The sequence below is a fragment of the Vidua macroura genome, chromosome 2, assembly GCF_024509145.1.
Source record: "Vidua macroura isolate BioBank_ID:100142 chromosome 2, ASM2450914v1, whole genome shotgun sequence".
NCBI lineage: Eukaryota > Metazoa > Chordata > Aves > Passeriformes > Viduidae > Vidua > Vidua macroura.
This window is the reverse complement of record NC_071572.1, coordinates 20,421,527-20,435,936: the sequence shown is the minus strand read 5'-3', so window position 1 is coordinate 20,435,936 and position 14,410 is coordinate 20,421,527. Positions and strand designations below refer to the sequence as shown.

General features: G+C 36.7%; 1 protein-coding gene across 3 annotated transcripts in view; it reads left to right on the top strand.

Moving 5' to 3' along the window:
* TBL1X (transducin beta like 1 X-linked) overlaps positions 1-14,410 on the top strand; it is a 192,592-nt gene that overhangs the window by 77,441 nt on the left and 100,741 nt on the right. The window contains exon 1 of one of the 3 annotated variants that reach the window (XM_053972157.1): positions 6,169-6,297. The exons of the other annotated variants lie outside the window; for them this stretch is intronic. The gene's annotated coding sequence lies outside the window, so the exon portion shown is untranslated. Of the gene's footprint in view, positions 1-6,168; positions 6,298-14,410 lie in introns of those variants that run through there. 3 annotated transcript variants of the gene reach the window in all.

Genomic DNA, 14,410 nt, shown 5'->3' with positions numbered 1-14,410 from the left:
CAGTTGAGTTATACACTTACCTTACAAATACACCAGTATGTATGATGAGGAAAGAGTAGAAGAAACAATTCACCTTTGTAATGTTTAACACTTTCTGCCTGAATTTGGAGAAGGGTACAGATAGGGGGGAAAAAACTCCTAACTCCTGTGAGGAAAGAGGAAACTAACTTCATTAGGAAAATCTGTTTGATCCATTGTGATTTTGGGGATATTTCATGTTTAAGTGTATCATTTGAGGTGTCATACCAATCTTGCTCTTAGCTTTTTCTCCAGTTTCTTTTAAATAAGCAGTAAAGTTCAGAGTAAGGCAGAAGAGCTTATGGAAGCATAGTTAAAAGCTTGCTTTGATGTTTGCCTTGTGACCTAATAAAAGCATTGCAGAAGCTTACCTAAATAAAACTGATAGGGACCTGGTTTCCTGTCCTTTTTTTGTTGGTTAGTTTGAGGTTTTTTATTTTGTTTTTTGGAGGAGGATTGGTTAGCTGATCTTATTTTTGTGAACAGCAGAGGACAAAAAGACAGGTTATTGTCTTTTCCAATGGCTGTGATCGAAAGCTTTCTCACAAAGTCACACATGGGTTTGTAGAAATTCCACCCAAGGCTCGTAGCTGTCTGCATTGGCTTTCAAGACTGTGTAGCTTTTCTTAGGAAAACACGTAAAAACATAAAACATCTGTCAGAAGAACTTTTTTTGTGAACCACACCTTGGAATTCCTTCCTTGCTGGTAGTGAGTTTGTTTAAATGTGAAATAACCAAAAGTAGTGTAATCTGATTTCAAAGCTCAGGGGGTTGTGAAGGTGTTCGAGAGACCAGGCTTTCAAAGAGATTCATGGTGCCATAAAAGGTAAAACCTTGATATAATTACAGGTTTTGCTTTTTAACAACATACCATAAAATCAGGCACAGTAAGAACATGAACAAGCAAGGAATCATGTTGTTTTCAGGTGAGCATGCAGTACAAAAAGTTAATGGCTGAAAATTTTATTTTACAAAACTGAAAGCCTGTGCTCTAGATTAATTTGTTCAAATCTTATTCTGTGGCTCATGTCCCAACTTCCTTTATATTTTAATTCAGAGTTCCTGTCTGCTGCTTTTTTATTCATGCAGAAGTGCTTATGGAATTGTAAATGAAATAGTTTTCTGAATCAGACACCAACTAGGTCATTAATTAAATTCCAAGTATAGAGCCAAACCGTATCCTGGCTGCCTCTGTAATGCTGATGGAATCAAAACAGGTGTGGTAACAAAAAATTTTATGTGGAAAATCATGATTACTTTGGTTAGACATAACAGAGTAAGTCTGTTTGACTTTTAAATCCTGAATGAATTTGCAAGATGTGAATCTGGAATAACACTGGTAAGATGAACAGATTCAATGACAAGTGACTGGAGTCCCTTAACTACAGCCATTCTTCCTGTGCATTTTTGAAGGCATACCTGAAGGAATAAAATATCTCTAAGTTCTGTTTGAATTTAAGAAGTGATTTTTTTCTCATTACAATATAATATTTTGGTTTTCTTACCAAAGCAAAGTTTTTAATAGAAAATATTCATATTTTCTAAAGTTATGAAAAATGTGAAGTAGCTTGATGGATGTTTATAGGAAATATTTTCCCAATAGAAAAGAAAGCATGAAAAGAATGTGCAGATTACCATTTGGAAATGTAGTAAGTAAGCAAGGGCACTGGCATGGAAGTCAGATAAAGAAGGTTGAAAAGGGCTATAAAGGATTAAAAAAAAAAAAAAAAAAGACACTGGAGCAGGTTGTCCAGAGAAGCTGTGCGTGCCCTATGCCTGAAGGTGTGGAAGGCCAGATTGGATAAGGCCTTGAGCAACCTGGTCTAGTGGGAAGTGTCCCTGTACATGGCAGGGGGTTTGGAACAAGATGATCTTGAAGGTCCCCTTCAACCCAAGCTATTCTTTGAGTCTATAGAAAAATAAATTTGCTTACATAAATATGGGGATTTTTCCAAATGTATAAGTTAAGGTAATGTTATCAAGGGTTCCAAGTCAGTGTGACGAATAAGATGACTGTGAGGTTGGCAGTACTTAAGAACAGAAATAGTGTAGCAAGAGGAGCTGCAGAGCAAAGGGAGAAAGAGTGTTCAGAGTAATTCTGGAGAATAATCACATTAGAAATGGATAAGGATTCTGGACTTCAGTATAGAAGAGGCAAGTCTGAAGCACAGAGTATCTTTTCCTAAGTGATAAAGTAGTTTTGAATGAGATTCCCTTTTGCATGGAGAATAAGAGAGTCAAAGACAGAGCTCCATGGATTCCCCCAGTGAGGTGTAAAATGCAATTAACAGTGAATAGAGACATCCAAAAGAAAAATTAATTCCATATATGGTAAGAAGTGCGAAAATAAGCAGCTTCTTTTTCAGATGAAGCCATGGTTATATGCACCATTCACATTTCAGTCAGTGGTTTCTTTTGGTTTCTTTACTGAAGAATTGAATTCACAAGTAGAAAAAACAGTATACTAGAGTACTTGAGGATATGCTAGGTGTTGAGTGAAAAACCCTTCTGTCCTCTGATAGACATTTTACATCTGCAGTTTTTGTGGATTGTGAAAGAAAAACCTGTCATTTTGACATTTATTAAGTGATACACTGGATGGAATTAAATCTATTTAACAGGAAGAAATTTTGAACAAATCAGTGTATTTATATGAAAAGTTAGATTAAACCCCATAGGTAAATAAACTGTGTAAAAGTGGAAGATGAATTTGGATTTTCAGCGCAGTGCTGCCTAACTCCTTTTCTTTGAAAAAAAACCCAGCAAAACACACTCACACGTACATGCATGAGAGAAGATCATAGAAGCATGTATTTCTAGTCTAGAATATCTGTTCTTTTGGGTGGGATCATCTCACCTGACTTTTTACCTAGATGTTACGTAGATGTCAGGTAACAGAGGTGTCTGTCTGCTTTGGAGCCATCCTGATGCAGGTTTAGGTGCTCCCAGCACATGGCCTCTCTCCTTGTGGGGAAGTCTCACCCATCAGGTGTATCATGCCCCAGAAGTGCCTGTCTCCTGAGGTGCAGAGGAACTGCTTTTGGACACTGTCAAAAAGACATCATTTGTACCTGTCAAAAAATATCAACCCAATTATTGTACCTGTCAAAAAGACATCAACCCAATTATTATCTTCTGCTACATTTCACTAACCTAAATAATTACTCCTTATTGTCCCTCAAATGCTTAGTTTAAAATATAGCTGAGCTTGCATTCATTTTATATGTATTTTTAATCAGCTATGCCTTCCGTCCAAGGTTTTTATTTGTCATCATTGATATCTGATGTTGTAGTCTTTCTGAAATTTAAAAAAAATTTGCTATAAGGTACTTGCTGAGAGAAGAAAACTAAGGTAAAATTTTTAAAGCAGAGAGAAGACACACAAATAAGAACATAGGTTCACCGTTAAAGATGTGCCAAAGCAAACAATGCTCGAAGGGTATTGAGTGAGGTCAGTAGGGAGGAGCTGAGTAGCTCCAGGCATGTGTATAACTAATTTTTGAAATACTACAAGTGTAACTCACATTATAAATAACCATATGTTCATTAAGTAACTGAAGAAGGAAAATCTGGGAAAAGTTTGTCAAGACATTTATAACTTTTTTAAGGGCAGTTGATTTTTTCCATATGATTTTCAGATTAAGAAGTGATTTTCATCTCTTGAAACTGTTCATTGTTGAGAGCTGCAGTAAAGGAAAGGAGCAAAGTTATCATCCAAGCTTAAATGCAAAACATGAAAACCTTTGGGTTTAAGCTGGCTGTTGGTTTCTTGATGTAGCTTTTACTTTACAGCAGAGGTGTATAGCAGATCTTCACCAAAAACTTAATTTAGCTTTTTTTCCTGAAATCCAAAGTGGTGATTGAATGCCTGAACAGCAAGGCAAGAAGACGCCTTCTGCCTATCAAAATGAAGATGTTTAGTACATATTATGTAATTCATTCTCATCATAAAAAATTTACTGTTTCTCTATTTCTGATTTCATATTCAGCTATATTATAACTGTAAACAAAAAAGGATAACCTTTATATGATGAGTATACAAAGATGGTGAATTTATAAACTAAGAGCAAGGGCAATTCATAATGGAAAAAATGGAATAAAGACAGGTTATTCTGCAGACACTATTGTAAATGTCAAGTAGATTTTGACAGCTGGTAAGTTGGAGACATAATTAGAAAAAACTTCCATACATGTACAGATTTACTGTGAATAATTGGCATACAGTGAAATGAGAGGGTGAGTAGCATATGGGGGATTAAGGCAGCTGAGTTCTAGTGGAATCTGGAGGCAAACAAATAGACCTTCAAGACAAAGACAACTATAGTGGTCACACTGGTGTTGTGTATTTGTTGATTTGTGGTTTTGCAATCTACCCTAATTAAAGGAAGGCTCATCTCATGCAGTTTTCCGTCCCAGAGAGAACCTCTGTAATATAGAAAAGTGGAAGGGGTCAGAGGAAAACTTGTTTGGAGTGATGAAGATTTCTCTTTAACAGGCTGGTCTCTCTGGCAGTCTGTTTTGATGGAAGCTCTTTGTGCACTCATCTAAATTGTTAGACATTATGGTCAGTTGAATGAAATAAAGGCATTTAGGGGAGATCCAAATTTAAGCAAGCATTGGTATTTCTATTAAACAGAGTTTTCAAAAATTACTTTGGATTTAGACATCTCTTAAAGTCTTCATAGAAAATAAATGACATGTATACTTCTGCAATTTAAATATTACTTTGGTATAGATTTGGTTTTGGCTTCAGTTTAAATTACGACTAGAAAGACACTTGGCTGTGACCCTACAGAGGGAGAGGTTAGTTTGGTAATGCAGACTATTTCAGGAACTGAGCTATACATTTATTTCTGTATCTTTGTCTTCAGTCTTTTGCTTGGATTTCTCTGCATGCTTTCTTTGTAATTGTGCTTAACAATCACATTTTTTAAGACATGCTTTTTAATCAACGCTCTGTAAGTCTAGCAGTACTGCTTGACACAGGGCTTCCACTCCATGCAATTGCTGCATCAGGAGGAGATTCTGCTGAATCACAACTCAGTATGAACATATGAACAGCTTAAAAAGAAAATGTTTGAATGTTTGATAGAAACCAAACAGATATTTTTTTTTTTAATTTAACATGAAATACAAAATCATGACCTATAAATTGGGACCTACTAACTAATGAATTATTATTTGCATGGATCTAGTGAAAGTAGTACTCTGTATCTGCTGCTGGAGATTTAGGGAAATTCATCAGCTCAGTTGTGAGGAGACTTAACTGTGTACCTAGATCTAGCCAAGGTAGAAAACCCCCATCTGGCAAATGTAACCTTTCCAGCAGGTTTTCTTTATTTCTGCTTATCAATTTAGTGAGAAGCTTAAAGATGAGAAACTGCTTGGGAGATTACTAGTTAGGAAAGCCCCTACTTTCTCCCAGTTAGTAATTTCATTAGAAAACCAAGAAAGAAGGGCTGAGATCTGTTGGTTTTGAAGTCTTGGAGGGCACAGGGACCAGAAATACTCACTTTCTCTAATTATAGATAATTTATTTTGTATGTATTGAATTGGTCCAAAATGTAGAACAGTTTACAGGGTCATGCATGTTTTACATAAACCTTTATTAACTGGTAAAACACTGTTTGAAAAGATCCTATTGTGTTTAAAAAATGGATTTTTCTCTTTTTTTCACATTTTAATTGAAGTTTAATTTCCATTTAAAAAAAAATTATGGCCATGTATGTAAGAAGGGGTTATTCATTATTTTCCAGATAAATGGTGTGTAAGAATAGTAAATGTAGGTTGTTAGCACACATTCTTCCTTAGGTATGTATGTGACACAGCTTCAGGTAAGCAAGCTGCAGTATTGACTTGATGTAAAGATTGTATTTCATTATAGGTTAATCAGTGTGTACTAAGAAACACTGAAAAGAATAATGAAAATATCAGTGTTGTAAATGGCTGTGCAGCTCCAGGATATTTTGGCCAAGATCCACAAAACATGTAGGGTGTTGGCTGAATTGAAGTGGGCAAGCTCTGGGAGGGCAAGATAAGAGCAGCAAGGCACCCTTTGCACCCTTCAGAAGGGGTGGGTGACACTGGGCATTGAGCTGAAGCTGTGGCCATCCCTCGTGCCCAGGGGTGCTCTGTCCCTGCTGCTGCTGCCTCCCACGGCCCGTGAGCCACAGGCTCTGGTGCTCCAGCATCGCTTCCCCTGTGAGCCAGAGGCTGGCCAGCCTTCCTCGAGGCTGAGCACTCCCAGGGAAGGCACTGGAGAAGCTGGAAAAGCCCAGGTTGGTTGGAAGCTGTTTTGCTGTTCTTTCCGTGATTCATGTGTGTGGACTGTGTGGAATTATGTTTTCTGGCTCGTTTTGAGGGAGTTGCTAACTGAAGCACACTTTCTGAAGCTTGAACCAAATCTTGGTGAGACAGAAAAAAAATTGAATAAGTAATAAATTATGCATGTCCTTTTCATGTTACTAATAGGATTGAGGGGAAAATACTGTTCTTGCTTTTTGCAAAATTGAATTTCAGTGAAATGCTTCAGGAAGTATAGTATAAAGAATAATCAGTTACTTTGTAAGCGTTTTCCATTTGAATTGTTGACTATTCCTCTTTACTCAGAGTTTTTTACAATGTGCATGGGTTAAAGTTGAATTAGTGTGTTGTATAAATACCAGGTCTTTAAACACAAAATATCAGAGGCCAACCGTAGCAGAGGAGTGTAAAGAGTACATGAAGTCTTCCACCTCTATGTCAATGCCTTGATGGTATCATCATCACTATTAATTAATTTATATAACCACCTGAAATTGACCTGTTTGACTTCTGAGTTAATTTCCTGGCTTAGTAGGAAGCTCGAGGTATTTCTAAATTCAATACTGGTGCATTTCATTAGAAAGGAAGAGTTGTTTAAGAGACTTGGGAACTGGTCACCTTTTCTCTGGGAAGAGGTGAGCACCAAGCAGGGCAGCATGCGGAAAATTTGCACCCCTTCATGTGAATCTTTTGTTGGTTATTCTCAGCCTAAGGTTGATCTTAGTAACCTATTGGTTCAGTAGAGAGCAAGAACATAATGAAATAATACATAACTTGTGGACAGTTTTTAGAGATCCTAGAAAAATTATTCCTCAAACTTTTGGAAACATAAGTCTTCCTAAATATTTTGCACTGAGCAGAATTGAGATAGTGTTTATTGTTGTTTTTTCTGTCTGCAATCATATGGTAGAATTCTCAGAACTGGTCCCATGCAGTTAAGTTCTCCCTATAAACTGATTACTTCAAATATGCAGGTGCTGAGAGGGTTTTTTTCAATCCCAAAAACATGTAAAGAAGGGAATTTAGGAAAGAATGGAAGAAGTGACTGCTAATTGCCATTATGGTGTAACAAATCTCTGAGATTAATTTGGATTCCCCATATTTGTGTATATATTGTCTATTCTCAAGACTTGAAAAATACAGAAAATTAGTCCTCTGTGTGAAAGAGAAGATCTCTCTCCATCTTGTCTTATCCATCCTGCCTTGTGCAACAGTTGCATAAGCCTAATTCCCTTTTATGTGATATTGATTAACAGCCATGCTGAGTCTAGGACTGTCACAAGGACTATGGGGTGTTTAATTATTCAGCTCCAATAAAGTGGAAGACAGCACAACAGCAGCAGTAGCTGTAACATAAGTCATTGGTACTTCATCTCTAAAATATAAGAATTGTTCAGTAATAACATAGCAATTCTCTCCTCCTGGCTTGAAGGAAATTAATAGAAATCTAAAGACTGAACATTTGGAGAATGTGTGAGTGATGGGCTTGTCCTCAGTTTAACTCCATTCTTTGGGTATGTTCTTAGGCACAATGCCAAGTGATTGTACTCCCATGAAAAGAACACCATTTTACCAGAGGCACAATGTTCCTAAAGTCAGATTTTCAAAAAGGAATACATGCAAGAGTATTTTTCTGGTTATTTGTTTATATGTCTGTCACCTCTAGATGTATATGAATATTTCACATTTGTTGTGAAAATCCCCAGTTCTCATGAATAGCTTCAATGTGCAAATTTATTGTGGAAATATTTACATCTTTGTATGGTTTTGGATTTGGGCTGGGTTCAAAAGAAGGAGTTGATGAAATCTTTTTCAAGCTTGGAACAAGACATAGAAAAATTAAGGACACTGTTGTATTTAGCAAATAGAGCTGAGATCCCTAAAATCACAGGTACTTTGTGCCATAACATGCCAATGAAGCCTTCCACAAATTTGCAGCATTAGTGTTCATCTAAAAGATGTGTTTGTGTATCTCAGTACTGGGACCGTGAGGAGGTCCCAGAGCTGTAGGCTGTTGGGACTGGGAGAATACCTCCGTGTCTGCTTCATTCATACATTCTTCATTAGATAGCTACTTTTGTCACAGTTAAAGAAGAGATACTGGCCAAAGTGGATGTTTGACTTCATGTAGTAAGTCTGTTTAATTTTTGATTTGTATTTAAAATAATTTTATATTGTGTATACTGTGCAGAATTGTGTTTTCTGAGAAATACATAATCTTTAAAATATTTCATAAGATGTGTAAATTGGAACATAAATAACACGTCATCTGATATTGTGAGTTACATTTTGTCTGAACTGAACTGTATGAAACATCTTAATAGAATGTGAGTTCTTAAATCAGAAAGTAACAATAGCCTTGTTTGGATTTTTAATAACATTTTGTAGTTCAGCATTGGCAGCCTGTCCCAGAGCAGTATGCTTCTGTCTTTAACACATGAGAGCTTGGATGTGATATTATTCATTGCTAATGAACACAAAAACCACCAGTGTGCTGATGTTTAAAGAGTTTTGGTTTTATTTAGGTTCATATTCTGTTTTCAATTATGGATAGATTTTTTTCCCCCTTGTTTGGGGGAAGTAGGGTAGAAAAGACATGAAAAGAGGATCCAGTAGCTTGTTCTCTGGTTTTAAAATAATAATAATAATAATAATCATCATCATCATCATCATCTTTGTCTTTAAAAATAGTTCCTCCTTACAGATTAAGATTCATTGGAGCAGAATGAAGATGTCAGAATGAAACAAGTGCTGTGCTTTCTTGTAAAACAGTTTATTGCCCAGTCTTTCCACCTCATTAGCAGATCTTCACATCTTTTATTCTCAGTTGTGTTAATTCTTTGGCAGTTTAAGGAATGTAGAAGGAAGGCAGCTCTCTGCAGCAGGGTTAAGTCAGATCAGACTATGTAGTCACAAGGCAGAGTGAAACGAGAGCGAGTTTATGGGGAAAATCAATTGTTGGTATGCGAGTACAAATTAAAGCCAGCTTGCCTCACTGTTTATTTAAGAGATGAACTTTACTGTGACTGGCAAATGGATCAGGGACCTAAATAATGTCATTGTTTTACTCATTAAAGCCGGAGCAGTGAAATAAACTAACACAGCCCATGTCTGTTCACAATCTTTTCAGAATGAGATGAGATAGTGCTGTTAGAAAAAATAAATTATTTTAAATTAATTCTTTGTTGCTTCCACAGCTAGACCTTAATTAATTGGTACATGATCAGGATAACAGAGACTACTGCATCTCTAGTGTGGCTGATTTTCTGCTCTGCCCTGTGCTGTTGAGTCCTTTAATATTTATAGATGGATTAAATGGATATATATGGTCTGCATGGATATTTTTAAACTGATACTGGACCCCCAGTCCAGGGTGTCATTTCACAAGCATCGTCTGGTTGTAGAATAAGGTATATAAATCTCTACATTTCATTTGTATTGGATAGTATTTTCAGAACAGCAGTTTGAAAAAGTTTCTCAATGGTATAGTTTCTTTAATAACAGTCACTAAGTGCACAGACACACTTGGTTCTATGTATAAATTCCAAATTGTACTAGAAATTCATCCCCCAGTGCTGTGCATTCAGTTTGATTATTATTGCATTTATTGAATGGCTGGAGCTGCTCAGCCTTTGGCCTTGAGCCGTTGGCATGCCTCAGGTGGTAAGCAAATTGCATACAAATGCACTGCTTGTCATGTCTTGCTGCTTAATTTGTTCTTTGGAATAAGTTAGTCTCATAATAGGCAGGTACCTCACAAAGCAAAAAAGCATTGGAGAGAGAAGAAATATTGGCCTTGTAAAACCCTTCCCAATATTGAGTCACTTATCTTTCATGGAAAGTAATAAATATTGAAATTAATGGCATGCTTCTACTTTACAGAATTTGTCAGAATGTGTGCATCTGTCAGGAGACTCCTAATGAAGTGCCCCTTCACTAGCCCTGTGGTGGGTCTGCATTGTCATCTGATGATAATATTTAAGCACCCTTTTCACAGGAAGGTAGGGAAATGCATTGATGGAGGAATTCCTGTACCCAAAAAACTGATCTCTTGTTAATTGAAGAGATTCGTTGCCTTTAAGGTAGTGACAGTCTAGAGTACATTTTTGGGGTCACAGAGTCAATACAGTGCTATTTTTATGATGGTTTATTTTTAATGTGGCGTTTCTGAAAAGTCACACCAGTGCTTCCTTTGGAACAAAGAGTTACATAGTTCTGAATAGCTCAGCAGCTCACAGAAATAATAAAGGACAAACAACAGATAATTTAACTTGTGGGTAATGAAAAACTTTGTTCTTCCAGAGTATTCATTGCAACGCAGAGTATACATTGCAGTGCACACAACAGAAAATTACTAAGATATCGACCATGGTGTATATTGCTAGAACCTCATAATAGTAGTATTTAATGATAGATACCAAGATATGCTGCTCTGTTTGTATCAGTTTTTGTTATGTTACAGTGTTTCTCACAATTATTTGGTGCATGACATCAGGTTTTAGAAAGAATTGTCATTTTGGATGGCTCAGTAATTTATATACTGGCTTTTAATCAGACTCTGTGCTATTATATCTTCCTATGTTCAATAAACCAAAATGTATTTATAGGTCTGTGTCTGGCAATTTCTATGGATGATGGATTCAATCTTATTAGACAGTCACTTTGATTTCTTTGATAAATTTTTAATACTTTATGCCCAGAATAGCAAAGGGTAGTTCTCACTGTTTTTTGATGACCAAGCCTGGACTACTAGAACATGCAATCTAAATAAATAAGGCAATATCAAGATTCTTCAAGCCTAGTTATAAAATCTTTTCAATTTAGTGATGAACTGGAACATTTTTCCAAGTTCATCATGCTTTTGTGTGTTCTTTATATCATAGCATGAAAGCTTGGATGAGTTTTTATCTTGTAAAATGTGAGTCAGTAGGATCTGAACCCAGCTGAGTTTATGGACTAATTTCCAGCCTTAAAATGTGACAAATATAATGGAGTATTTTATTTGTTCCATTTGCAGTATTACATCACAAGTCAATCCTGTCTGCCTTTTGCACAAACAGTGTATAGCCTGTGAGAATAAAGAGAAAGGATTTGTCACTTGCAGTCCTCTTTGTTTGGGATTCACAGCGTGTTTTAAGGACACCCATTGCGTGTTTGTGGAATGGTGACTTTCATATTGTGGTCATTAGCAACCACAGATAAATTTAATCATACCACTCAAAGAATACAGAAAGCTGTACAGAATACTAATAATGTGAATCATGAATTTTTAAGCTCTCAGAGGACACTCTAAAAAGAAATTGATTCATCACTGTGCTAAAATAATGTAACACCTCGAAATACTTTTACTTGGGCGAACATCATAAGATAGCGGTTTAGTGTCAATACCGGATGGCAGTAGTCTCCATAAAGCAGGTCTGGCTCAGTAATGAGTTTGCAGGTATGTAAATTACTTTAGAATCACTTAGGATTTCTCTAATGTTCATCTTCTGCTTAACTTGGTGCACCTACACCTGTGTGTGCACTCAGCACATGAAACCCGTTCCTGAATTTGATGGAGTTTTGGTTAGTTCACTCATCTGTGTTAAGAAAACGAAACCAACCTGCTCAGTGAGCAATCAGATCATACCACAATTTTCATTCTACCTAGGGGGCAAAAAGTAGCATTTCATGTGTCAGTACAAAAGGGTTGTGTGGAGCTTTAGAAAGTTACAGCACTAGGAACCATGGCGTGTCCTCCAGAAATCCTGGTGCTGCAGCCAGCGGGCTCAGAAACACAAGCATGGTTTTGCAGCACAGCCTTTGTCATGAAAGCTACTCCATCACTCAAGTAAATCCTGAGCCATCTTGCTGTGGAAAACTGTCAATTTATTGATTTTTCTAGTTCTCCCTTTTTTTTTTTTTCACAGTATCACCCTGCAAAAAATATGCAGTAGGGAAAATAGTAGCAAAGCAATTGGTAATTCTTTATGACAAATTGCATAGAAGCAGCAGGATGCATGATATGCTTACTAGAAATACAGTTCAAAAATAAACATCATATATAGCATAATATTTAAGGCTTCAGAACAGGTTAACATAATAAGTGGCACTAAACATATTTAAAGAAGTAAAGGATAAAAGTAAAATAAATATTGTATCATCTTAATCAAAATTAAATTTCACAGCCTACAGGGGGGTAGAACTGTGAAGTCTGAGAGAGATTGGTTCCATTTGCTGTTAATGTTCAGCTCTCATGCATTGGGTTTTCTGCCCTGAAAGAAAAATACGAGTTCTCTAGAATAATCCAGCTTTTCATTCTATTTTGCAGCCTTGTCTAAGCAGATGAATCTGATAATTCCTTAAATGGGAAATTTGCCAGCTGAGAGAAACCTAGAGGGCAACAAATGGGCAGTGATGACAGAATGTCTTGAATGCTGAGAATGTTGTTTTGATTCCACACAGTTTAAAAATATATTTGTCTAGTGGAAGGTAAAATTTTACACAGACAGATAACACAGGAGATTTCTGAGGCATTACACACATACATACACACATGCACACACAATATTTGTTTGGATTATTTTTTTTTCTGTAGGCTTAACCCAGATAAATTAAATTACAAAAGCTCTCTCAAAAAAAAAAAAAAAAAAAAAAAAAAAGCAAAAGGAGGGAAGGAGGGGGTGGGGAGGAGGCAGGGCACAAAACAGTGAAATCAAAGCAACTCTGCCTTAAGGCTGCAGAGATTTCCTTATCTTATCCTGCTGTTTCTAGGTATTGCAAAACATATGGCTCACCTTTAGGGGCAGTCCCCAAACAGTGGGAGATGTTGCATCCCATCTGTGCTGCAGCAACTGGAGGTGCAATAACAAGGTGAATTGAGGACGCCAAGATGACTGTGTTGAAACTCATTGCTGGCTGGGGGGAGGGTGGTGAGGCACATTTAGTTTGGGTGGATTTTTTTACCTACCATGTGGATGTGCCTTACGAGTCTGAACACAGGTTCTGCTGGAGAAAAATTGTTTTGAGAAAACTTGGTAGCCTGAATCAGGAGTAAAAATTTCAGGATCCTAGATATTGGGAAAAGCAAAGAAAGGAAAAAAAGCTAAGCATGAAAGTATTTCTCTGTCTGCCACATTTTATTCTGGCAGCAGCTGAACTGGCTGAATAGGCTCCCATCCCCCACTATTCAAAACTGTTCAGTGTTGCTCCCACGAGATTTGGTTGATCGTGTAGTCACTCTCTAACCTGACTCATTCACTCTAATCTAGCTTAGTTTGAACACTTTTTAACACTAACTCTCTGAACTCTCTAATAAGAATCTTTTGGACATGAACAGTTATTCCACAGACACTGAGGAGCAGCCATGTTCAGCAGGAATGTAAGAGAAGAGTGATTACGAGGAACAAGGGAATAATGCTTCACCAGTGAAGCTTCACTCAGAACAAGAAGCATAATGACAGACTGAAATTGCACGCTACACTGGATAGAATGGAGAATATACCTGGACTGAGTCTGATGAAAATGAGCATCTTCATACCTGTCCCCCAAACTTTCTAGGCCAAGCTTCTAAGCCTCCAAGCTTATGCCACAGAATTTTCCTAAATAATTTCAAAGGCCAGGGCAAAAATGACTTAACACCTTTGCATTTCACTAAAACACTCTAATGTAAACAAAATCTGTAAACTGAGATGCAAAAGGTGTCTTAATGATTTTTTTTTTTTTTTTTTGCTTCTATCATTGCTATAATAATTCTTTTACTTCAATCAGTCTTTTGCTATTAGCTCCTTCTTTTCCTGCTAATGTAATACAAGAAAACCATTTTCTATAATGAAGACTGATTATTCATACCCAGCTTTAGGCATCAGCATCGATATACATAAATTGGAATCAAAGTTAAGTGGCATGAACATCCCTGACATGTTCTGTCATGATATAAAAAGGATCTTTTTCATTTATTACAGCAAATAAAACTAGCTATCTTCCTGTGCAAATACTTGTTCTCATTTTTCATCGTTTTCTCAATTTGCAGAAGGAGAGTTTAGCTTGCAAGATGAAAAGACTGACGGGTTTCCAGAACTGCAGGCTACTTCCCTTTTGTTTTGAAGT